Genomic DNA, 25,407 nt, shown 5'->3' with positions numbered 1-25,407 from the left:
GTCTGGCATTGGGGTAAGAGCCCTGAATTAACCACGTGTTCCTGATGCTTTTGACATCTGGGGCCTTGCTGACCCTGGAGAGAGTCCCCCCACCCCACCCCAGGGCTAGCCAGTTACTTGCGAGAGTGAACACTTGCCTATGAACTCTCTTTTCATAAGCAAACCAGCCAGAGACAAACCTCATCCACCATCTTTATCCCTTGGTCAGCCTCTCACTCTTGGGTCACTATCCACCTGTCTTAATTAGCCCAGAGTCAAGTCCCAGGTAACTCGGGACAGCCCCCAGGCTCCAGAGCCGATGGAGTCATCCAGTCTAGCCTGCTTTGCCCATTCTGTCCCAGAAATCACAATAAGGGCTCTTGCCCGTGTTTTCCTCTCCATCCATCTGCCTCTTGATTGACCCTGCTGCTTCCTCATGTGGCCCCCCTCCCCGTGGCCTGGTGGGCCCCTCCCTCTTGGGATCCATGAGTAACAAACTATCTTTTTTCAGTGGTGATCATCTCCTGACCTTTCAGCCACCACATACCTGAATGATAATAAACCCTACATTTTAAGACAGGTCTGGAGGGTGAAGGCAGGCCCCAGGCGGGTGGAAGAGGGGCACATAATCCACCCCTGACATGTAGCATCTGCAGGGGTTGGTAGTGGAATTACATCAGCTGGATGGCAGTGGGGGTGTTGGTGGGGCTTCTAAGCATAGGGCACAGCCCAGGCAAAGGCTCGGCCGCTAACGAGGGGGTGGAATGAACGTGTAGCTCAGGTGGTCCCATGTTGCTGGAGCAGAGTTGAAAGGAGGAGCAGGATGAGAGTCTTGGAGGGCTTAGAATGAGGCCGGGTTTTGCTGGGGGCAGGCGACAAGCCCACGAGGAGCTGTGGGCGGAGCCCATTGGATGAGGGGTCCCATGGTGCTTCTCCTCCCAGCTAGAGGCCACTTGGCTGCTACCCTCTGTGCAGGATGAGGCGGTCGTGGCCGCTGACTCCCGCTTGTTCAGCTCCGGTCCCGGCCCCCACACCCCCAGCAGCCCCACCCTGCCTCAGCTCTTCGCTGAGTCACAGAAACAGCTGCTCCTCCTGCTGAGTCACACCTGCCCGTGTGCTCCCGTCTCCCACTCTCCCCACCTCCAGCTCCCAAGGTGGGGGCCGGTGGGCCTGATCTGGCAGCTAGTAGACTCCTCCCTGCGTGTGGCACCCGGAAGCTCAGACTCCTTCCGATTCTGACTCAAGTACTCATTTCCTGAGAGAAACTAAGGTGGGGCTGCCGTGCGGAGCAGGGCCGTGCGGCAGGGGTGGACAGCTGTGGACGCCCATCTTTCTTAGCATCCGTCCTCCTCCCCTACCACCTCCTTGTGGTCCTGGCCCGGGATCTAAGAACAAAGATAGAGGCCCCGTTTGCATGGGCCTGGAGGGAGCATAGAATGTGTGGACGGAGACCCAGCGCCAAAGGAGAAACTCCCACGGCCGAGTGCCTTCAAGCCAAGGTCAGGGTGGGCGAGGAATCAGACCTCCTGTTTGACTGTCTGAGCCTTGGCTTGGAAGAAAATAACACGGGCTCTCCGGAGAGCGCGCTTACGGCTGCGAACGTCTTTTGGGCGTTTGCCCGATTTCTTCCTTCCTGCATTCATGCACGCGTTCAACCAGTGTTTTTCTACTGCTAGGAGTTAGCCATGTTCTAGGCACCAGACATACAGCAGGGCACAGAACATCCTCGGCCTCTGTCATCTGGGAGTCTACATTTTATCTGGGGAGACAGCCAATAAGTGAACAAGGAAATACAGTGTTTATAAGTGCTGAATATTAGGGAGCAAAATGAGGGAAGTTAACACAGAAGAAAGTAAAGGGAAGGGTGGGGAAACAAAAGGAAGGGCTTAGAGAGGGGTGTGTTAGATCCAACAGGGCATAAAGTATACATCTTTCTGTGATCCATCAGTAGCTGGAGGAAAGACCAGGTGCCATGGCAGATAAAGAGAGGACTGAGAGGCGATGCCCCTCCTGAGGAGGTTCTTACCTGGCCAAGGGGGAGGTTCTTACCAAATACAACGGTCCCCATTTAACGGGAACATGTTATGTCCCAGCTTGCTTCACATATGTTATCTCATTCAATCCCCACGGCCACCTCTTGATGTAGATATAATTATTCCCCTATTTTCTGGATGAGTAAACTGAGGCTTGGCACCATCAGCTCACTTGCTCAGGGTCACAGCACTTGCAAAGTGAGGATTTAGCAGTTCAGTGTCTCTGGCAAGTTAACAGTTGGGGCAAGCGGCTTGACCACAGTGCTACAGCTGGGGCAAGAAATACAGAGGTGCTCTTAGATAAGGACCAACAGGAGCCACTTCATTCAGAAGACAGAGCTCTCCAGAAGGGCTGTGTGACCGAGAAGACTGATAGTGGCGTTCGATTCAGACAGGCTGTGGTGGAGCCAGTGCATCCCAAGAAGAGGCACAGCATGAGCGAAGGTGCAGAGGTTGGTGGAGCAGAATGCAGTGGGCTGCAGGGAGGAGAGAGAGATAGGCTCCTGTTGGAGGTGAGGGTCATTCTGTGGTGACCTGGACTGCAGGATAAACCATGCCTCTTCAGACATTTAGCAGTGGGAGTTGCCAAAGGGGTTTGACCAGAGGACTGACTCCAAATGAAGTCAGAACCCTAACTTGGTGCTGACGGGCAAAATGGCGGAAGAAAGTCACGTGATAGGCCTAAGAGGGGCAGGCCACCACGTCAGAGCAGAGCCTGTGGTTAAGGGTATGGGCCCTGGACCCACACTGCCTGAATTCCATTCCAGCTGTGGGTTCCCTGCTCTGCACACTTGACCCTGACTTTTGATTGCATATGTCTGACTCCCAACTCCTAGCCCCAGCATTGCTTCGAATTAGGGCTTTCTCAGACTGGCAGATCACCTTCCACCTGTACCAGGAATGCCAGGAACTTAATGCCTCCAGAAACAGCCCTCAACTGTGGACTAACAGAAGTTGCTGTATCAACACCCAAGCTCCCTAGTGCGTGTGTCCCCGGGTTTCCAGAGAGATTAAGCTCCAGTTCCTGCAGTGATAACTTGCTTGCTAAGACAGCTTTCCTGCCTGCCTCCCTTCCCTGTCTCTCTTCCTCACTCCCCCACCAACGTTTCCTGGACTCACTGCCCAAATATGCTTCTCACAATGAAGCTTTTACTTGGAGTTGGTTTCTGGGGAAATCGGAATACGACAATCAGTTTTTAACCATAGGGTCTTGGGTGAATTATTTCACCTTTCACTTTTCTATTTCTAGTTTCCTCATCAATCAAGTGGGGATGATGATAATAATTCATCAAAGGGTCATTATGATGAGTAATTGAGTTCATAAACACAGAGAACTCAGAGTCTTGCATGTAGTAAGTTTTTAGCAAGTGCCTTCCAAGATTATTTTAAAATCAATGAGGTGGATGAGGGAAAGCGACTGGTTGGCTGAGACGAGAGAAGAGGGCAGATGTAAGAGAGCTGGCAGGCAAGCAGGGAAGAGATGGAGTCGGGACACAGCCAAGTTTGGAGCCTGGAGAGCTGGAGAGAGGTGTGGCATTTACAGTAGCTGGCAGCCAGGAAGAGAGCTGGGTTTGGAGAAAGACTGTGAGTGCAATTTCAGAGCAAGTGCTGTTGGGAGCCAGACAGCCATGTGCAGACACCTAGCAGGCAGCTGGGACAGTGGGGCTGGGTGGGAGGAGGGCACGCTTGGCAGCCATGTGGGCTTGGGAGTTACTCAGAGGGAAATGAGTGCTGTTGCTATGGGAGTTGGGTGGGGAACAGGTAGGATACGTTCAGCAGAGATGAAGGTGGCAGGGAGGGGAAGATTGGGGAGGCAAGGTCCTCTGGGGGAGTGGGGAGGTGGGAGGGGATGGAAACCAGTTTACAGGCAAAGCATAGGAGAGGGGAGCTCTTCTTTCTGAGATTCTAAGGCAGTGGGCATTTCTGAGATGAATCATGGAGAACCTGTATCTTGGGTCTGGTTCCTGGGAAGCAGAGCCTGAGGCAGGGATTCAGTCGTTTAACTAGTTGGAAAAAGAGAAGGGAAGTGAGGGGAGAGGACCAGGGCAGGGAAGATCTCAGCTGAAAGCTCACACAGGCCTCATCCCATGGGGAATCCTACAGTACAAACTAAAGCCCTTGGTTGGTCCCAGCTTGAGGCAAGGGGACCAGCCTCTTGGATTCACAAATCCATCAGCCATTGGCCACTGTTTGGGCCAAGGGTGAGTCTCCAGATTGGGGGACATCTGTGGGTAAATGAGGAATGGGACACAGGCCCCACCAACATCCGCAGAAATCTGGCCCAGGTCTCACTCAACCGGGTCTTCCCTGGCCTGACTGAGGGTTCAGTTCAGTTCTGTTCAGTTCAGCTGCTCAGTCATGTCCGACTCTTTGTGACCCCATGGACTGCAGCACACCAGGCTTCCCTGTCCACCACCAACTCCCAGAGCTTGCTCAAACCCATGTCCATTGAGTCGGTGATGCCATTGAACCATCTCATCCTCTGTCATCCCCTTCTCCTCCTGCCTTCAATCTCTCCTAGCATCAGGGTCTTTTCCAGTGAGTAAATTCTTCACATCGGGTGGCCAAAGTATTGGAGTTTCAACTTCAACATCAATCCTTCCAATGAATATTCAGGACTGATTTCCTTTAGAATGGACTGGTTGAATCTCCTTGCAGTCCAAGGGACTCTCAAGAGTCTGACGTTTGATCTTCACTCAGATAGTTTGACCAAGTGGGGGGCTCTGTGTGCCAAGTTTGACTAGGACCAGTGTTCCATAAGCCCTGGCTACACGGGCCTCTGGGCATCTCTGCTGTCAGTTTCTGCTGCTTAGGATGGTCTTCCAGTGATCTGCTGATTCGCTCCTGCACACTCAGGTCCCTGCTCCCATGTCCTTTCCTCAGAAAGGCCTTCCCTGATCACCCATATGAAAAACAGCATCCCCAGCTCTGGTCCCCTCCTATTTTTCGCTCCTATTCCCAACTGGAGCAATATATGTGCATTCTTTTCTTTTTCTCTCTCTCCCTTCACAGACTGGATCTCCTTGTGGGTAATCTCCCACCGCGTCCCGCAGCCTTCATCTCCCACTGCGTCCCGCAGCCTTCCGGCACCCTCTCCTGCGCTGCTGCATGACTGTATTTCCCTGAGCTCACTGTTTCCTTGTGCCTCTGTGCCTTTGCTGCTGCTGTTCCCCTACTACGGAGCAACCTGCTTATCCTTCTGAACCTTCACCAGGCTTCTCAGGTGTCTCTTCCTTTGGATGAAGTGTTGTCTCTCTGCTCCTGTAGCACCCTGGGCACTGTGGTAAGAGCACCCTCCGTGGAGGGATAACCGGAAGCTTGGCTGTGATCCTCCAGAGTCTTGTCATGCCTGGGCTGGCCCCAGAGAATGAACAATCACAGAAAACAACGTGCAGCCCCCGCTGGGCCCTCTTGGTGGTCATGGTGGCAGAGGGGGCTACTGGCCCTTGATTCCGGCCAATGGTGGCTGAGCTGGACTGGAGGTTAAGCTGTGGTTTGCATCCCAAACAAAGCTGCTTCTCCTGGCTGTCGTCCCATGCAGGGAAGCCCCATGTGGCGTTCTTTCTAGAAAGGACCTGGGGTCTCGTTAACTATCTCACGGTCCATAGGTGGCTGGTGAGGAATGAGCTGGTAAATGATTGCTGAATGCTTATCAGAAGAAGGAGGTCTAAGATGACAGGCAATAACTGGGCTAAGCCTAGGGGAGCCTTGGGCTCAGCAAGAGAGCAGAGCAGCTAGTTTCTTCCCAGCCACGGACCAGCTGGGTGACCTTGATGAGGCCACTGCATCTCTCTGGGATTCGGAGTTTGCTTTTGGGCCTCAAATGAAGTCTTTGTACAATGGATTTTTGTCTGACCAAAACAAAAATGAAATGAGATATCTGGAGTTGGGGAGGATTCTGAGGTAGGCACTGAGCTTGATGACAGTGCTGTGATTGATTAGTAATGCCTGTCAGGGCCTCGTCCAGGGGCGGATGTGTACCATCCCTGGTCCAGAGTATCTCTCATATGCTGACATTTCATGATTCAGTGAGCACAGCACTAACAATGAAGAATGTGTGTGTCTGCGTTAAGGAAAGAGGGGTCTGAAAGGTAAAAAAAAAAAGAGGTTCAGACACTTGGTCAGACCCATGGAGAGTCCCAGAAAAGATGGAGAATGGAAGCAGCTTCACACCCATACACACACAGCACACTCTCGCATGGTGGTTTGTTTTTTCAGAGTGAACCCCACACCATCAGTGAAGGATGAAATCAATTTAGTCAGCCACACGCAGTATGTTAAGAATGTACAGGGAACTCCCTGGAAGTCCAGTGGTTAGAACTCTACATTTTTTTTTTTTTTTTTTACCACCGAGGGCCTGGGTTCGATCCCTGGTCAGTGAACTAAGATCTTGCAAGCCATGGGACTTGGCCAAAAAAAAAAAAAAAATGAGTGTATAGAGGAGAATAGAATGAGTAAAATGAAACTGAATGGAATATGTTCGATTTCAGGGTGGAGTGGTTCAAGACAGTAGGCCTCTTGGCATGTTGCATACTGTAGGCTGAAGGAGTTTGCGGAAACGGGAGAAGTAGGAAGCTCACTCTGAAACCCCTCCTCCACCTTCTCCCCTGAAACAGGTTATGAAACCCTCATGTGAGAGGTGTCCATCTTATACTTAGAGGGAAGGAACAGCCTTATCGTTGAAGGAAAGGGATCACCAAGAGGAATCCTCAGGTTTCCCTGTTTCCTACATCACCTCCTACTCCTCGACATACCACAGTCCCCCCACAGCTGTCGACTCTCCACCGCTTGGCGTAGAAATGCACACACAGGCCTATTTCTTTCCTTCCCTTGTGAAGCCTCTTGTGTCCTGTAAAACGCATATGACATAAATATATCCTTTTCTCCCATTGTTCTGTCTCCAGCAGTTTAACTTTCAGATCCAGCCAGGGGTCCTCAGAAGGGCTAGGAATACTTTCTGCTCTCAACGTGCATATAGGAAGGGCAAAGGCTATTTTTGTGAACTTTTGTTTCAGTTATATATGTATAATAGAAGAAGGTCGTGATGGATTTTTAAAGTTAATTTATGCATTTATTTTTGGCTGCTCTGCATCTTCATTGCTGCATCCAGGTTTTTCTCTAGTTGTGATGCGCAGGGACTACTCTTGATTGCAATGCACAGGCTGAGTATTGCAGTGGCTTCTCTTGTTGCAGAGCATGGGCTCTGGGGCATGCGGGATAATGGTTGTCGCACATGGGTGAGTTGCTCTGTGGCATGTGGGATCTTCTTGCACCAGGTAAGGAACTGGTGTCCCCTGCACTGGCCGGTGGATTCTTTTGCCACTGGATCACCGGGAAGCCCATCATGATGGATTTTTAACTTGGTTCAGCGTCTGAATATTTGAGAGGCCATGAAGGAGCAGGGTGAGCAAGTGTGTTTGTACAGGCCAGCCCTGGCTCAAGCCCACCGTCCTGATTTAGACAGCAGCTCCTTTCACGCTCTGTGCCGATTTTATCCGTTAACGCATTTGTGGACCTTCTTTCCTTCAGAAGGTGGGGTCTGATTCTTCTCCCCTTGAGTGTATGGCATGGACTTAGTGACTTGCCTCATGAATAGAATATGGTGGAAGTGGGAGGGTATCACTTTTAGGACTATGTCACAAAAGGCATTGTGGCCTCCTCCCTGCTCTTTCTTGGATCACTCACCCTGGTGAAAGCCCAGAGCTGCATCAAAATGTAAGTCAAGCTGTCCTGCAGAGAGGCTAAGGTAGTGAGAAACAGGCCTGCTGCCGACAGCCTGCTGGATCTTTCAGCCCAGGAAAGCTTCAGATGAACACAGCCTGGTCAGCATCCTGCCTGTAACTTCATGAGAGACCCAAATCCAGAACCTTCTACCTAGGAGTTTCCCAAATGCCTCATCCAACAGAAACTGAGATAATCAATGTTTGCTGATTTAAGCTGCTGAGTTTTAGGGTAACTTGTTACCCGGCAGTTGATAACTGATACACTCTGAAAGTTGCCTCTTTTGATTGAAAAATTACATGGTTACTCTCTGCAGGAAAGATTTCCAAGATCCTGTGGGGTATCCAAGAATTGGCTAGAATGAGAAAATTCCAAGGAGACCAAAGAGGTGCAAAGCTACCTTCATTTGCCAAATAGCAGGGAAGGTGGAAGACTGAATTCTGATCATGGCCGAATCAGCTTAGACTGGCTGACTAGGCAGAAGCTCAGAGCATCCAGGAAAGAAACAGGACATGGTCTAAGGGCCAGAAGGGGCTCATCAAAGTCAACGTTGCCCCAGTGAGACCCCTCTTTTCCTGCTGCTGCTGCTGCTAAGTCACTTCAGTCGTGTCCGACTCTGTGTGACCCCATAGACGGAAGCCCACCAGGCTCCCCCGTCCCTGGGATTCTCCAGGCAAGAACACTGGAGTGGGCTGCCATTTCCTTCTCCAATGTGAGAAAGTGAAAAGTGAAAGTGAAGTCGCTCAGTCGTGTCCGACCCTTAGCGACCCCACGGACTGCAGCCCACCAGGCTCCTCCATCCATGGGATTTTCCAAGCAACAGTACTGGAGTGGCTTGCCATTGCCTTCTCCGCCTCTTTTCCTAAGGTGACCCGATTAGCAGATCAGAGAAGACAGAGTTGGATTGTGGTGGTTGTTTGAACAGCCCCTACTCAAGGAGTCTGTGTAGAGGGGAATGAACTGGGAGAGTGGCTTACAGTGCAAACATTGCCCAAGCTCCAACCTGTTCAAAAATTTTGCCAGAGACTTGGATGAAGACACAAAAGGTGTGTTCTTCTGAGCCTTGAAAGCAAAGGTTATTCTGATACAGTTGATTTACGATCTGAAGCTTTCTTCCTAAGCTGAATGCTGGCCAAAATCAACAAGAAGAAGTTTAACAGTAATCGATGTAAAGTCAGGCACTTTCAGATCAAAAAAAAAAAAAAAAAATCAATGACCTAAGGAGCAAGCCAAGGGTGGGTAGATGGGGCCGACTTGGCAGAATCCCACCTGAAATGATCTGGTCGTTTTTCTTTGACCCCACAAGGTCAATGTGAGCATAAGCAACGTGATGTGGCTACTAAAACCGTGGACCCCGAGGTGGGTTCCCAACTGAGTGGGGCTTTGGTGGTGGAATGGACTGTCCTCCAGTCCCCGCTCTCCGCTCTGCTCAGCTTCGGGAGGTGCTGTGCATTCAAATCTGCACCCCACGCTTTATAGGCACAGGGTGTCCAGATGAGGGACCCAGACAGGGGCAGCGGCACCTAACGTCCTCAGGTGAGGAATGATGAATGGAATCTCAGGGGAAGGCTTAGCGGGGACAATCTGGCTGCCTTGGAAAGACCCAGGAAGGAGAGAGGAGCCGAGACCAGTGGGTGGAAGAAACAGGACAGCAGCTTTGGGGTTACTCAGAAAGGGTGTTCTCCTGGGAGGGCTTGTCTGTGGGTGGCAGGGTGACAGGAGCCTCCCTGAACCGAGGTGAGCGAGCAGAGGCCAGCTGGCACTCAGTCTGGTCCAGTGGGAGCCTGGGCCGTAGGAACCCAGAGTCCTCCTCTCCTCTGCCAGATGCGGCCTTGGGTTCTTCATGGGGCCTTTTGCCATGGTAACGGATGGCCCTTGGTTGGGCAAAGGGGCCGGTGAGCAGAAAAGAGGACAGAAAGTGATGGCAAAATCTCCCTGGGCCACCCTGCAGGGCTACACGGACACTCCTCAAGGCAGACAATGCTGTTTCTTCCCACCTCTTACAGGCCAATTAATGAGGGGAAGGGAGAAGCTGGGGAAGGGGGCAGCTGGAGCTCCTGCAGCCTCAAATGTCATCTCCCACCAGGCTCTGCAGAGCTGCAGTGAACACACACCCCATATGCACACACACACACTCTCACACACATCGTACTTACATGTGTTCAAACATCAGCCCTCGCGCAGAGGCTCACACGCCCCTGTTCATGCAGTCACGTTTGCCCATCTGATGCGCATCTGCCTGCACACTGATCACCCTCACCTATGTGCACACACAGCACACACACGCACGTGCACACATGTGCAGACCCTGGCCGGCAATCGCAGAGCGATCAGGACAGGAACAGGGGGATGTTTTCACCAGCCCTGTTGGCCCTCCTAAGCAATCTCTTCCTCACACCCTTGATCTGGCTGAGCAGCCCGGGAATCGCGGAACCAGTTCTAGGAAGTACCCTCTGAAATCTCGGCCTCACTCTCCCCGGGTTCTGATATCTGTCTTGGTGTCTCCCAGGCCAATGCTCGGTCACAGCTCTGTTTTCCTATCTGGTTGCCTCAGTATGGTTTAGAGCCCGCCTCTGAATCAAGACTGCCTGGGTTCAAATGCTTCCCCTGTCCTCTCTGCAGGTCCTTGGTCGGGTCACGTGATGTCTCAGGGCATCATTTGCCCCACCTGTAAAATGGGTAACAAGCTCACAGGGTCTCACCATCGCCCGTGTGGAGCTGCCCGGAAGAGTCGGTGTTCCACGAATGTCCGGCCGTGGCTCTCCTCCAGCACCTCCATCGTCCCGCTTCGCGTGGCTTGTTCACTCCTTCCCCACCTCTCCTTTTCCTCCCCTCCTGCCCCCCAGTCTCTGCTCCTTGAATGGATCTTGACAACTGTGGCCTCAGTTGTGTGTGTTTGATAAATAGCTCTGCAGGGTCTATTCAGGATGCAGGTTGACTCACCCTCACCTCTGTGCACACACAACACACACACATTTCCAACTTGAATCAGGATGGAAATAGCCAGGAGGCAGGTTGAGAGTGCAGAGTCCAGGCTGGGCTGAGAGCGCAGGGACCTGCCCTGCCCTCCTCGTATCCGGCCAACTGGGGACCAGGTGGTCTGCTCCCTACCTCTCTGTAGCCATTCTTAGGGGTGGTGGTGGGAAGGGCGATACGAGAGCCAACAAGGATCTGTGGAGACTTGCCTCCCTGACCCTTATTTTCACAAATGAAAATATCAGATATTGAGGCCCAGAGCTGCTGGGGGACTTTCCCAGGGACACACAGCTGGTAAAAGGCGGACTTGAAAGTTTAACTTGGGCCTGAACACCCAGGCCAATGCCTGTCGCTGGTCCACCCAGCCTCATTTCATGGCCCCCGGTCAGCGCGCTTCCTTTTCTCTGGGATGTGATTTGCTGGCAGTGTTTCACCACCCTTTCCCACTCTTCCCTCTTCTGAAATAGCGTGAGTGGGAGACATTTCATATGGCACCGATGATGGGAGCCCAAGCCCTGGACCTTCATTTATTTGCTGTGTGGCTCTGGGCAATTTGCTCAATAACTGAGCCCTCAGTTTCCTCATCTGTAAAATGGGAATGATGCAGACTATATCTACCTCACAAGACTGACGTGGAGAAGATAGTGCAGGCGGCATATTTAGCACAGGGATGGCTCAGAGTAAACTAAATGTTGGCTGTTACTATTCCTGATGCTCCCCTGGAGGAGGAAATGGTAATCTACTTCAGTATTCTTGCCTGGGAAATCCCATGGACAGAGGAGCCTGGTGGGCTACAGTCCATGGGGTCACAGAGTCGGAGACAACTGAGTGCACACACACACACACACACACACACACACACACATTCACACACACACACACACACACACACACACATTCCTGATGCTGAAACTCGGCCTCTGTGTGTCAGAGCCGAACTGAATCTTGGAGACAGAGTTTGAGGTGAAGTAGAAAAGAAGAGCTTTATTGCTTTACCAGACAAAGGGGGACACAGCAGGCTAATGCCCTCAAAACTGTGTGAAAATTCTGACCAAGAGGGGATTTGGTGGAGTTTTATAGTAACGGTCAAGGGCAGGGCTGCTGATAAGGACCAGAGTGTGACAGGGCCTTGTTGTTCAGTTGCTAACGTGTGTCCGACTCTTTGCGACCCTGTTAACTGCAGCACACCAAGCTTCCCTGTCCTTCACTATCTCCCGGAGCTTGCTCAAACCATGTCCATGGAGTCAATGATGCCATCCAACCATCTCATCCTCTGTCATCTCCTTTTCCTCCTGCCCTCAATCTTTCCCAGCATCAGGGTCTTTTCCAAAGAGTCGGCTCTTCTTGTCAGGTGGCCAAAGAATTGGAGCTTCAGCTTCAGCATCAGTCCTGCCGATGAATATTCAGGGCCTGTACTTTTAAAATCTGGTCTCAGATGGTCCTCCTGATGAGCTTCTGTGGTTCTCGGGGTTATCAAACCGTGATCTGCTCCCTGGAATGAAGAATGCTTCATCAAGTTGTTAATATCTTCTGTTTGGGGATTTTAGTTCTGCAGAAGAGCTCAAAGGTAGTGTCACCTATATCCCTTGAGGCAGAATCAGGACCCTGCCCCAGGGCTTCACTATTGTTTCTTGACTCCTCCCTGGTCTCTGCATTCCCTCCCTTCGCTAGTTCAGTTCAGTTGCTTAGTCGTGTCCGACTCTTTGTGACCCCGTGAACTGCAGAACGCCAGGCCTCCCTGTTCATCACTAATTCCCAGAGTTCACCCAAACCCATGACTATTGAGTCGGTGATGCCATCCCACCATCTAATCCTCTGTCGTCCCCTTCTCCTCCTGCCCTCAAGCTTTCCCAGCATCAGGGTCTTTTCCAATGAGTTAGCTCTTCGCATCAGGTAGCCAAAGTATTGGAGTTTCAGCTTCAACATCAGTCCTTCCAAAGAATATTCAGGACTGATTTCCTTTAGGATGGACTGGTTGGATCTCCTTATAGTCCAAGGGACTCTCAAGATTCTTCTCCAACACCACAGTTCAAAAGCATCAATACTTCGGCACTCAGCTTTCTTTATGATCTAACTCTTACACCCACACATGACCACTGGAAAAATCATAGCCTTGACTAGATGGACCTTTGTTGACAAAGTAATGTCTCTGCTTTTCAATATGCTGTCTAGGTTGGTCATAACTTTCCTTCCAAGGAGTTCAGGTCAGTTCAGTTGCTCAGTCGTGTCCGACTCTCCGCGACCCCATGAACCACAGCACGCCAGGCCTCCCTGTCCATCACCAACTCCCGGAGTTCACTCAGACTCATGTCCACAGAGTCGGTGATGCCATCTAGCCATCTCATTCTCCGTCGTCCCCTTCTCCTCCCGCCCCCAACCTTTCCCAGCATCAGAGTCTTTTTTTTTAAGTGTCTTAATTTCATGGCTGCAATCACCATCTGCAGTGATTTTGGAGCCTCCCAAAAATGAAGTCTGACACTGTTTTCACTGTTTCCCCATCTATTTCCCATGAAGTGATGGGACCAGATGCCATGATCTTTGTTTTCTGAATGTTGAGCTTCAAGCCAGCTTTTTCACTCTCCTCTTTTACTTTCATCAAGAGGCTTTTGAGTTCCTCTTCACTTTCTGCCATAACGGTGGTGTCATCTGCATATCTGAGGTTATTGATATTTCTCCCGGCAATCTTGATTCCAGCTTGTGTTTCTTCCAGCCCAGCGTTCTTCATGATGTACTCTGCATAGAAGTTAAATAAGCAGGGTGACAATATACAGCCTTGACGTACTCCTTTTCCTATGTGGAACCAGTCTGTTGTTCCATGTCCAGTTCTAACTGTTGCTCTTGACCTGCATACAGGTTTCTCAAGAGGCAGGTCAGGTGGTCTAGTATTCCCATCCCTTTCAGAATTTTCACAGTTTATTGTGATCCACACAGTCAAAGGCTTTGGCATAGTCAGTTCCAGTTCCAGTTCAGTCGCTCAGTCGTGTCCGACTCTCCGCGACCCCATGAATCACAGCACACCAGGCCTCCCTGTCCATCACCAACTCCCGGAGTACACTCAAACTCATGTCCACAGAGTCAGTGATGCCATCCAGCCATCTCATTCTCCATCGTCCCCTTCTCCTCCCGCCCCCAACCTTTCCCAGCATCAGAGTCTTTTCCAGTGAGTCAACTCGTTGCATGAGGTGGCCAAAGTATTGCAGTTTCAGCTTTAGCATCAATCCCTCCAATGAACACCCAGGATTGATCTCCTTTAGAATGGATTGGTTGGATCTCCTTGCAGTATAAGGGACTCTCAAGAGTCTTCTCCAACACCACAGTTCAAAAGCATCGATTCTTCGGCAATCAGCTTTCTTCATAGTCCAACTCTCACATCCATACATGACCACGGGAAAAACCATTGCCTTGACTAGACGGACCTTGGTTGGCAAAGTAATGTCTCTGCTTTTTAACATACTATCAAGGTTGGTCATAACTTTCCTTCCAAGGAGCAAGCGTCTTTTAATTTTATGGCTGCAATCAGCATCTGCAGTGATTTAAAATGAAGCAGAAATAGATGTTTTTCTGAAACTCTCTTGCTTTTTCAACTGCCCTTTGGAACTCAGAGAATGTCCTGCAGGCTTGAAGCCTCCATCCTACAGACAAGAGGCCTGGGGGGACTTCCATGCCCAGGAGCCCCACAGGGGTCTGCTCTGTCCATCTCACTGCTAGTCAGGTCCTTGGTGCCGCCTTGGATGGCCAGGCAGTCTGTGCACTGCCCAGAGGCACTTGGCAGGCATAAGTGGGCTGAAACACGGTACTCAGCCTCCAAGCTGAGGAGCCTTGGAGCTGCGTCTGCCCCCAGGAGGAGCCCTTTTCTCACTCACTTACACAGGGGGCGCGTCTTTTCCTAATTTGTGCAAAAAAGCTCCACATGCTTCTCCGTGTGCCCTGACCGTAATTGAAGGGTACAGGGCAGGATTCCAAACTACTCTTATCTGGGGATCACAGTGCCTGAATTCTACCATTCAAGCTTCCCCTTGGGTCCCATGGTCATTTCTGATGTTCCAGAAATCCCATTTAAAAGGAAACATCCCTGGAAATAGTAACTCTCCCAAAATAATACCACCTTATCATCATTTGCATTGTTGTCATACCATTACTTTAAACCTTGAGTGGATTAGCCTCCAAGTGCAGCGGAGATAAGCCCTCAGAAAGGGGTGGGGGAAGGAGCCAGGAGGGGGCAAGTTCTCTGCAAAGTGAGGCAGACCATGGCCAAGGCAGCAATTCCTGCCTGCATCATTTTGTCCAGGCCCAGCAGGGTTGAACCCAGCTGACTGGTGCCACCAAAGCAGCTGCAACAGCAAAAGGTTTCTGATTTACTGGGAAACTCCACTCCAAGAAGCAGTATTAATGCCAGTAATAAAGCTGATCTCCTGGGAGCAACTCCATTTTAAGAGGAGAAAGGGACACATTCCAAGGGAATGACTCTCAAGTGGGGGGATTTCAGAGGCACCCAGAAGAGATTACGGGGCCCTTGTTCCTTCAGATCCCTCTCCAGAGGCTCCTGCCAGCATCACTGATACAAAAGGTCAGCCTCGCATGTGGGGTGCAAATGACATTCCAGAGGTGGGGTGTTTGTGGCCAGAGCCCCAGGCGCAGACCTGACATGAGGATTCCTGGGCCAGTGATTTATCAAGAGGCTGAAGCAGTTGAGAAAACAGGAAGGAAATGTGAAGAAAGCCTGCAAGCGCAAGTACGTGACCTCAGGCGATGTCCTGGGCAGAACAGCTTCAGCGGGCGGGCGGCAGGGGACTTCCGGGGTGTTAAGTTATGCCCTGAGGTAAGGATGCTGGGGCTTTCATACCTCTGAAGGCATCAGTGGAGGGTTAACTGCAGCTGGGGGAGAGGCTGGAGGATGTAAATTCCCAGGCATTTCCCAGGGATGTAAATTTTCCTGCCTTTCAGCAAAGCAGCTCTAGGGGCTAGAGGACAGAGCAGTCCTCCAAGAAGTCCAAGGTACTGGTTATTGGAAAGGAAAGCACATCAAAGCCCAACACTGTTTCCCAGCTCCCATCTTCCAGCATAAACAGGGTGAAAGGTCACAGGGGATCCGGGCCAGGTGTCTACAATACCTGCCAGATAAGACAAAGGGAGGTGGAATCTTGAATGCCTCCTCTCTCACCCATGGAAGAGTCTTATCTCTAGGAGGAAACCCTTCCCTGTAGAAGGGTCAGTGGGTAGATGGATAGGTGGGCACCCTCAAGGGTCCCGACGCCTGTTCCCACTCCGGCCAGCAGTTCTTACCTCAGACATCTGGGTCCTAGGGCTACCACAGCTCTCCTGTTGCTTTTCTTTATTTTTCATTCTGACGGCCACTTTTGCAAATATTATTGACTGGCACTGGATTACTAATGCAATCTTACAAGATAAAAAACAAACTTACAACCTCACATCAGCGAAAAGGAGTATTGCCAAGTTTCAATCTCCCCGGGCCCCCCTGCCTCATGAGCTGCATTTTAAAATGCCAGGAGGTTCCCAGGCCAGCCGGGAAAGGAGCAGGATAAATGGAGCTGTCGAAGGTAAAGGATTGCTCTCCATTTGTCCTGGGGTTAAATTGCCCCCAAAAGCCCAACACAGGTTTATTGAGCCAGATCGTCTCCTTCCCAGATTCACATCCACCCAGGGCCTCAGCACATGCTGTTTGGGACGCAGGGTCTTTGCAGATGTAATTAGTCATGATGAAGTCATACTCATTGAGGGTGGGCTCTAAAACCCATGTGACCTGTGTCCTTATAAGAAATGGAAAAGAGACACACCCAGGAGAACCCATGACACGGCAGAGATGGGAGCGATGTGTCTACACGCCAAGGAGCCTTCAGAAGAGACTGGCCTGCCGCCTGGCCCCTAGAGTTTGGATTTCTAGCCTCCAGAACTAGGAGAGAATACATTTCTGCTGTTTAAAGACCTAGTTTGTGTAATTTATTAAGGTAGCCCCAGGAAACTAGTACAAGAGGAAGGCAGAAGGTTGGAACTGAGCCCTCAGCCTCGTGAGGGACCCAAGCTCCCTCCTCCCAGTGGCACCACGGGCCCCTCCAGGCTCCAGGAGGCTGAGGAAGGTCAGTCTGAGCCCCTCTCCACACTGAAGTATACCCCGTGTCAGAAGCTGGAGAGGATTTCACACACCCTGGGCGCCCTCCAGACCCTGAGACCCAGGGGCCAGTAACGGCTCTGCTTGGACACCTGGCTGTGTGACCGGGCGGAGGCGTTCAGCTCGTCTCTGGATCTTCAGGGACCCTGAGAGCGGGGTGGGTATGTTAGTTAGGGTTCTCCAGAGAAATAAGATCCACAGAATGTACATAAGTATACACACATCTAGAGAAGTCTATCAAGTATATATAAAAGTGTGTGTGTATACACACAGAGAGAAGGGAAGAGAGAGTTTGAAAAACGAAAAGATAATTGGCTCACACAATTATAAAGGCTGACAAGTCAAAAATCTGCAGCGTGGGTCAGTAGATTGGAGACCCAGGAAAGAGCCAACATTGCATTTTAAGTCCAAAGGCCACCTGCAAGCAAGATTTCCCCTTATGTGGGGAAAGTCAATCCTTTGTTCTACTTGGAACTTCAGCTGATTGACAGAGGCCCATCTGCCTTATGGAGGGCAGTCTGTTCTACTCAAAGTCCACTGATTTAAATGTTAATCTCATCCCAAAACAACCTCACAGAAATATGGAGAACAATATTTGACCAAATAACTAGGCGCTTTGGGCCAATCAAGCTGACACATAAGTCAAACATCCCACTGGGCAAGTATTATGATCTTCATTCTAGAAAGAGGGAAATCATAGCTCAGAAAGGGTGAATGATTTTCCCAAGATCACAAAGCAAATTCGTTGCCAAGAGCAGTTGTGAAAAAGAGGCTGACAATGAAGAGAACTTGGATTCAACTCGCATCTACCCTGGACCAGAGCTTTGAACCTCGTGGTGCTGCTACACAGACACACTGGATAAGGATGCCTGTGCTAAGTTGCTTCAGTCGTGTCCAACTGTTTGCAGCGCTATGGACTGTAGCCTGCTGGGCTCCGCTATCCATGGGATTCTCCAGACAAGAATACTGGAGTGGGTTGCCAAGCTCTTATCCAGGGGATCTTCCTGACCCAGGGATTGAACCCGTGTCTCTTATGTCTCCTGCATTGGCAGGTGGGTTCTTTACCACTAGCACCACCAGACATATCCAATGGTATTTACATTCATGTGCACTTCACTTATAGGTCTTACAAGGCAGTAAAAATACTGGTTACCATGGGCTGAGTGCCTTTTGTGCCAGGAACCACCCTTGTGACATCAAATCATCACAGTAACGCTCTGAAGTGACTATCATTGCCCCCATTTTACTGATGAGAAGACTGAGGCTCAGAGCACCAAGGAAGCTAGCTAGGGTCACACAGCTAACAGTAAGTCTGCTGCCTCAACCACACATGCTCTCTTCCTCAGCAGACTCTGAACAAGAGCTTCCATCAGAGCGTGGCAACACACACAGCTTTGTTTGGTTGTCCCTGTGAGGAAGAGAAATCAGTTCTAGCCTTCAGAGCAGGAGCTGAGGTGTGAAGGTGTTTGCTTACTTGTCTGTGTCACACAACTAACCAGTATCCTACCCAGAACTGGAAAACTCTCCACAGTCCTCAGGCTAGGGTAAGAGAGATCACAGTCCATCCGTTAGTTGAGTGTTTACTGTCCTGAGACACACCTACCATCGTATTCGACCTTCCCCACCATTTAATTTAACAGATTTAGCATCTTTCTATGCACTATCCCATTTAATTCTCCCTACAACCCAAAATGTTAGGTGAAAATGTGCCTTTCATTTTACAGAACACCAAGAGGTCAAGTAACCTGCCCAAGGTCACACAGCTACCAAGTATATGATTGCGATTTTAATGCAGTCAGCCTGATGCCAAAGCCCAGAGCCCCAACCACTGTTCTGGGAAGTGTTCATTTATTTATTTATTGGCCATGCCACACGGGATGTAGGATCTTAATTCCGTGACCTGGGATTGAACCGGTGCCCGCTGCAGTAGAAGCGCAAAGTCTTAACCACTGGCTGCCAAGGAAACCCCTCCGTAATTTAATAAGTACACCGTATGTCAGGTCCTCTTCTGCACAGAGGTGACATGATATTGTGACTAATATTGTTGTCTATTTTCTTTTCTTTTCCCTTTTCCTTTACCATTCAGAGAAAAATAAAAGGTGGAGACATAAACTTAGTTTTCAACTTCCTCAACTTCAAAACTGTTGATTTCCTAGTCGGCAATAAAAACAATAAACAAACAAGCTCGGACAGTGGTAAAGGTGAAAATAAGATAAATGTGGGAGGGCTGAGGGCAAGCCCGGCTTTTAGAGAGGCCTCTTTGGGGCAGAGCTCTAGTGAAAAGGAAGACCTCAGATGTGGGTACCTGAGGAAAGAGTGTTCCAGGCAGAGGGAAAAGCAAGTGCAAAGGCCTTGTGGTAGGAACAAGAAGAACTTTGAGAAGCAGCGTGATGGCCAGTGTGGGGGAGCTGAGTGAGAAATGAGGTGTCTGATGACGCAGGGTCTTTCTTCAGAGGTTCCTGGGGGCCGGTGGCATTTCTCTCCCCTTGGTGATGGCAGGAGCCTGTCCTTGTTCAGGTGGCCCCTGTCGTCACCCCACAGCCCAGGGGTCCATGCTGTCTCATCTAAGCCCGGGGTCAGCAAACATTTTCTGTAAAGTGCTGGAGAGTAACTCTTTTGGGCTTTGGAGCCATACAGTTTCTGGTGCCACAGCTCAACTTAGCTCGTGTCCACAATCCAGAGGTCAAAATTCTGCCTGAAGAGACCCATTCCACTATAGGACTCTGTCTGATTTCCAAACCACACAGGGGCTTATAATGTAGGCTCTCAAATGCCTGACACACAGATGATCCCGACTAGCACAAGAGCAGGTAAAGTTGATGCAAAAACAAACAGGCGTGACTCTATTTCAACAAAACCTCATTTACACAAGTTTGCCGATTTCGAATCTAGATGAGAGAGAGAGATAGCTGATGCTGTGGGCAGGTGGGTACCTACGAGAGCAAATCCTTGAGAAGGCGACCGCTCGCCCCTGGCTCCACAATGTCTCCTCCTGCTCTCGTGGTATCGGGCTCTCTGCTCTCCCGACATCCTGCCCAGATGTGAGGGGCCACAATGTCTTCCTCTTTCGGAGTGATGGAGGTGACTCCACGTCACAGCACCAAGGCCTCCTAGGAAAAAGAGCGGCTGAAGAGGCCAAGCCCACAGGGGTGGGAGGTGAGGGCCTGGGGTCTGCAAGGATTTCTTGAGATCCAAAGAGGCAGAGTGCTGGCTTGTATACCAGCACTGGGGCACCCTTGAGACACATCCTCCTGTCCCCACTCTACTCACCCGCGGCCTCTGCCCTCTCTGAAACTGAGAGGAAACAGTACAGAAGAACGAAGAAGAAATGGAGGGAAGAGAGCCCCTCGCTAGGCTCTGGCAGCCCCTGCAGGGAACCTTCCACACACGACAGATGCTTATGGCTTTAGACAATGAAACGGATCATTGCCTTCTATCTTAAGCTGGGGACATTACCCCTCAATTCTGCAGAGGCACATCCGCAGCTTAATTTTTTTTTGTTGTTTGCATATGAGATCATTTCAATTAAGGAGAATTGGAAACATTCCCCTCCATTTCTTTAGCAAACACAGCCTTATTGCCTCCCACCCCAAAAAAGAAAAACGAAAGCCAACATTACAGTTTTAAAAACAAAACAACTCTTAAGCAGAGATAGGCAGGCTTTGGGTGAATAGACATTTGTATATATAGGGATTTTATTAGGAAAAACACATCTGTCACCTTCTACTATAAGTCACTGAGCAGTGGAACTAATTGAAACAACCTAACACAGTGGGATTGCCCTTCTTTGCCTTTTGGTGTTACCCAGGTCTTTTGTCAGTCCGATTTGATGCCAGGCAGACTTTTCTACACGTGGAAGGGAGGTGATTAGGGGTGGGCACAGTCCTCATTTGCTGGCTTAGAAGACTCACTTGGAATGATGGCTTAAACATGAAATTCCTGAGCCCTGACCATTAGATTAGAATGTCCAAGGAAAGGGGCCAAACAATCTGTATCTTTAACATTGCCCTGGCAAGTGTGGGGAGTTTGGTCACTTCAGTTCAGTTGCTTAGTCGTGTCCGACTCTTTGTGACCCCATGGACAGCAGCATGCCAGGCTTCCCTGTTCATCACCAACTCCCGGAGTTTGCTCAAACTCACGTCCATCGAGCCAGTGATGCCATCCAACCATCTCATCCTCAGTCATCCCCTTCTTTTCCTGCCCTCAATCTTTCCCAGCATCAGGGTCTTTTCCAATGAGTCAGTTCTTCGCATCAGGTGGCCAAAATATTGGAGTATCAGCTTCAGCATCAGTCCTTCCAATGAATATTCAGGACTGATCTTTAGGATTGATTGACTGGATCTCCTTGCAGTCCAAAGGACTCTCAAGAGTCTTCTCCAACACCACAGTTCAAAAGCATCAATTCTTCAGAGCTCAGCTTTCTTTATGGTCTAACTCTCACATCAAAATGTGACTACTGGAAAAACCACAGCTTTAATTAGATGGAACTTTGTTGACAAAGTAATGTCTCTGCTTTTTAATACGCTGTCTAGGTTGGTCATAGCTTTTCTTCTAAGGAGCAAGCGTCTTTTAATTGAATGGCTGAGCCACCATCTGCAGTGATTTTGGAGCTCAGAAAATAAAATCTCTCTCTGTTTCCATTCTTTTCCCATCTGTTTGCCATGAAGTGATGGGACCGGATGCCAGGATCTTTGTTTTTTGAATGTTTAGTTTTAAGCCACTTTTTTCACTCTCCTCTTTCTCTTTCATCAAGAGGCTCTTTAGTTCCTCTTCGCTTGTATGATGCAAAAAATGCACAGGCAGAACCAGGAGGTTGATTTGATTTCTAAGAGGTCAAGGGAAGCCAAAGCTGTAAGGCAGCAAAACCCATAAAAAAGCAAATACGTGAAGGTAATAGAAAGAGAATAGACGGTGAAAATGGCGGTTCGTCACGAGAGGAGAAACAGACCGACCCATAGGAAGAAGCGGAGACTGAGAGTGGCCAAGCCACGTGAACGGGAGCGCCTCGGAGAGAGCGGGATCAAGCCCCGGTGTCCACACAAACCAAGTCACGTGAACGGGAGCGCCTCGGAGGGGGCGGGATCAAGCCCCGGTGTCCACACAAACCAAGTCACGTGAACGGGAGCGCCTCGGAGAGAGCGGGATCAAGCCCCGGTGTCCACACAAACCAAGTCACGTGAACGGGAGCGCCTCGGAGGGGGCGGGATCAAGCCCCGGTGTCCACACAAACCAAGTCACGTGAACGGGAGCGCCTCGGAGGGGGCGGGATCAAGCCCCGGTGTCCACACAAACCAAGTCACGTGAACGGGAGCGCCTCGGAGGGGGCGGGATCAAGCCCCGGTGTCCACACAAACCAAGCCACGTGAACGGGAGCGCCTCGGAGGGAGCGGGATCAAGCCCCGGTGTCCACACAAACCAAGCCACGTGAACGGGAGCGCCTCGGAGGGAGCGGGATCAAGCCCCGGTGTCCACACAAACCAAGCCACGTGAACGGGAGCGCCTCGGAGGGAGCGGGATCAAGCCCCGGTGTCCACACAAACCAAGTCACGTGAACGGGAGCGCCTCGGAGGGGGCGGGATCAAGCCACGGTGTCCACACAAACCAAGCCACGTGAACGGGAGCGCCTCGGAGGGAGGGGGATCAAGCCCCGGTGTCCACACAAACCAAGTCACGTAAACGGGAGCACCTCGGAGGGAGGGGGTATCAAGCCACAGTGTCCAAACAAACCAAGTCACGTGAACGGGAGCGCCTCGGAGGGAGGGGGTATCAAGCCACCGTGTCCAAACAAACCAAGTCACGTGAACGGGAGCGCCTCGGAGGGAGGGGGTATCAAGCCACCGTGTCCAAACAAACCAAGTCACGTGAACGGGAGCGCCTCGGAAGGAGGGGGGATCAAGCCACAGTGTCCAAACAAACCAAGTCACGTGAACGGGAGCGCCTCGGAGGGAAGCGGGTATCAAGCCACAGTGTCCAAACAAACCAAGTCACGTGAACGGGAGCGCCTCGGAGGGAAGGGGTATCAAGCCACAGTGTCCAAACAAACCAAGCCAGGCAGCAGGAAGGGAGCACACCATTAATCGCAGGCAAAGTAGAGCTGAGGACTAACAGCATGACTTGCCAGAGCGCAATGAGATAGGATGTACTGTATAGGAAACACGTTATACTCACGTCTAGACGCGTGTGTGGCAAACAGCGCGGCGTCTGAATACAAAGGCAAAAAGTGACACAGATTGAAGGGGAGCCGCTTCTCAAGTGTGACTCAAGTTGGAGATTGTTTAATGCACCCTTCTCAGAACTGGACAGATTCAGTAGCCCCAAAAGAAGGACACAGGGACGTCCCTGGCCGTCCAGTGGATAAGACTCCACAGTTCCACTGCAGGGGGTCATGGGCTCGATCTCTGATCAGGTAACTAAGATCCTGCATGCCACAGGTGTTGCCAAAAAAAAAAAAAACATTTTAAAAAAGAATATAGAGCAATGCTGTCTATTACAAAAGCCACTCACCACATGTGGCTACTAAGCCCCAGAAGTAAGGCAAGTTCAGTTGAGATGCACTTTCAAGAGTAAGATATAAATGCCAGATTTCAAATACTGTACAAAAAATAGAATGCTAAATAGCTCATTAATCATTTTTATATTATTTGCTGAAATGGTAATACTTTGGATGCACTGGGTTAAAAAAAAGTATGTTATCAAATCAATTTCACATATTTTTACTTTTTAATACAGCCAATGGAGAATACAAATTTACATACATTCAATAATAAATTCATATTACATTTGTATCCAATAGCACTGACCTAGAAGAATCAAATAGCAGCAGCAGCAAGTGATTCTGTGAGGCCCCATTCATTCTCTAATTCCCTGTATAGATTTCAAAACCTTCCTCATATTCTATGTGCATCCTTTGAACCATTGCCCCTTCCCAGAGCTTGCCAAGTGGGGAGTTGGTTGTGTTAAATGGAGGAGATGCTACGGGGCTCAACCTCCTCTGTGTCTATCTACTAGAGGGATTTGGGTCTTAGATGTGTTATTTATAAGATAAAAATAAAGCCTACCAGCAGGGTTGGGGTGATGATTAAATGAGATAACATACTATCATGCTTTCTGAAAAGACAAAATTAAAAATCAAGATGAGATGAAGGAGGTCCATTTCTGTCCCTGTGTCCCTTCTACACAGAGTTATCAGCGCAAACTGGGAACCAGAGCCCCTCAGGATACAGTACTGGAGAAGACGCAGTAGTGGACGGAGGGTGGTGTGTTGGGATCAGACACTGCCAACTCTGAGGGCTTCATTCTGCCGCCTTCAGCCCGGGCACCAGTCAAGAGACCTCACGCTGCCATGAATTAGGATAATGTCTTATCTCACTTTAGATTCCTTAGAAATAAGACATGGCAGCTTCAGCTTCTCTCAGCGAGAAGGATTTATCTAATATGATAGTCACTGTAGATTCACAGCAAGTTCAAGCCAGAAGGCTCTGAGTGGCCATCTGGTACAATTAAGGTGACCAACTTCTAGAGACTTCCCTGGTGGACCAGTGGGTAAGACTCTGCGCTGCCAATGCAGGGGCCATGGGTTTGATCCCTGCTAGGGGGACTTAGATCCCATATGCTGAGCGGTGCAGCCAAAACATGAAAAAAAAAAAAAAAAAAGCCCTGATAAATTAAAAAAAAAAAGATGACTTTCTCCCAGTGTATCTGGAACCTCCCTCACTGAAATCCCACATGCCTCAGTCTAAGCAAACCAGGACAGTTGGTACCTCTGGTAGTGAAGTTCCTCAAACACAGGTATTATATGCCTTCCCTGGTTAGAGGAATTACTCTAGGACATTGGTTAAGACACAGCTAGATCCCTGGACCCACCTCCCTCACTCAGAATCACCAGGGCAGTGGTCCCAAACCTGGGACCCCAGTTCCCCAGGTGACTCTGACACTCAGCCAGGCTTGGGAACACAAATGAGTACAACTCTTTCTTTTGAGGATGGAGTAACTGAAGTCCTGGTTTCATGAAGGCCCCATGCCAAGATGATTGGGGTGCCTCTTTCCTCATAATAATTCCCAGCAACAGCAGTATGAAAGTTTGACTTAAGTATAAGAATGTTAAATAAAGTTCTGATGTTCCCTTTTGAGGCTTATTTCTGTCTTTCTTTTTCTTAATATAGAAAGTATTTTGTAGTTGTTCTCTTCCTTTGCTGATGCCCCAAACCCAGACTTGGTGAGTCTGCTGGGCGATTCAGCCTCAGGCAGCTACATGCCCAGATGAGAGGAGCCTGGACCCCAGCGCTTCACAGTGACAGGTGGTCTCTACAGTCAGAGCCGTTCGGAGAGCTCTGGGCTGCTCTCTCAGGCCTGAGCACAGAGAGCAGAGCGAGAAGCCCCTCCAGAAACGCTCCTGTAAGACCAGAGCTTGGTGGTGAAGACAGTGGAGGCACCCTGTTCCAGCAAATTCTCTGCTGCGGCCAGATGCCCCAGAGTGAAATTTAGGATGTTTGGGCTATCAAGCCAGGGAATAGGGACTCATACACAAGGCTCTTACTGCATGTCTCTTTCCTGCTCCATCCTGCTCAATCA

This window comes from Moschus berezovskii, chromosome 14 (assembly GCF_049115385.1).
Source record: "Moschus berezovskii isolate FMDL1 chromosome 14, NW_MosBer_1.0, whole genome shotgun sequence".
In the NCBI taxonomy this organism is placed as follows: Eukaryota; Metazoa; Chordata; class Mammalia; order Artiodactyla; family Moschidae; genus Moschus; species Moschus berezovskii.
The sequence above is the reverse complement of the archived record's forward strand: the minus strand, read 5'-3'. Positions refer to the sequence as shown.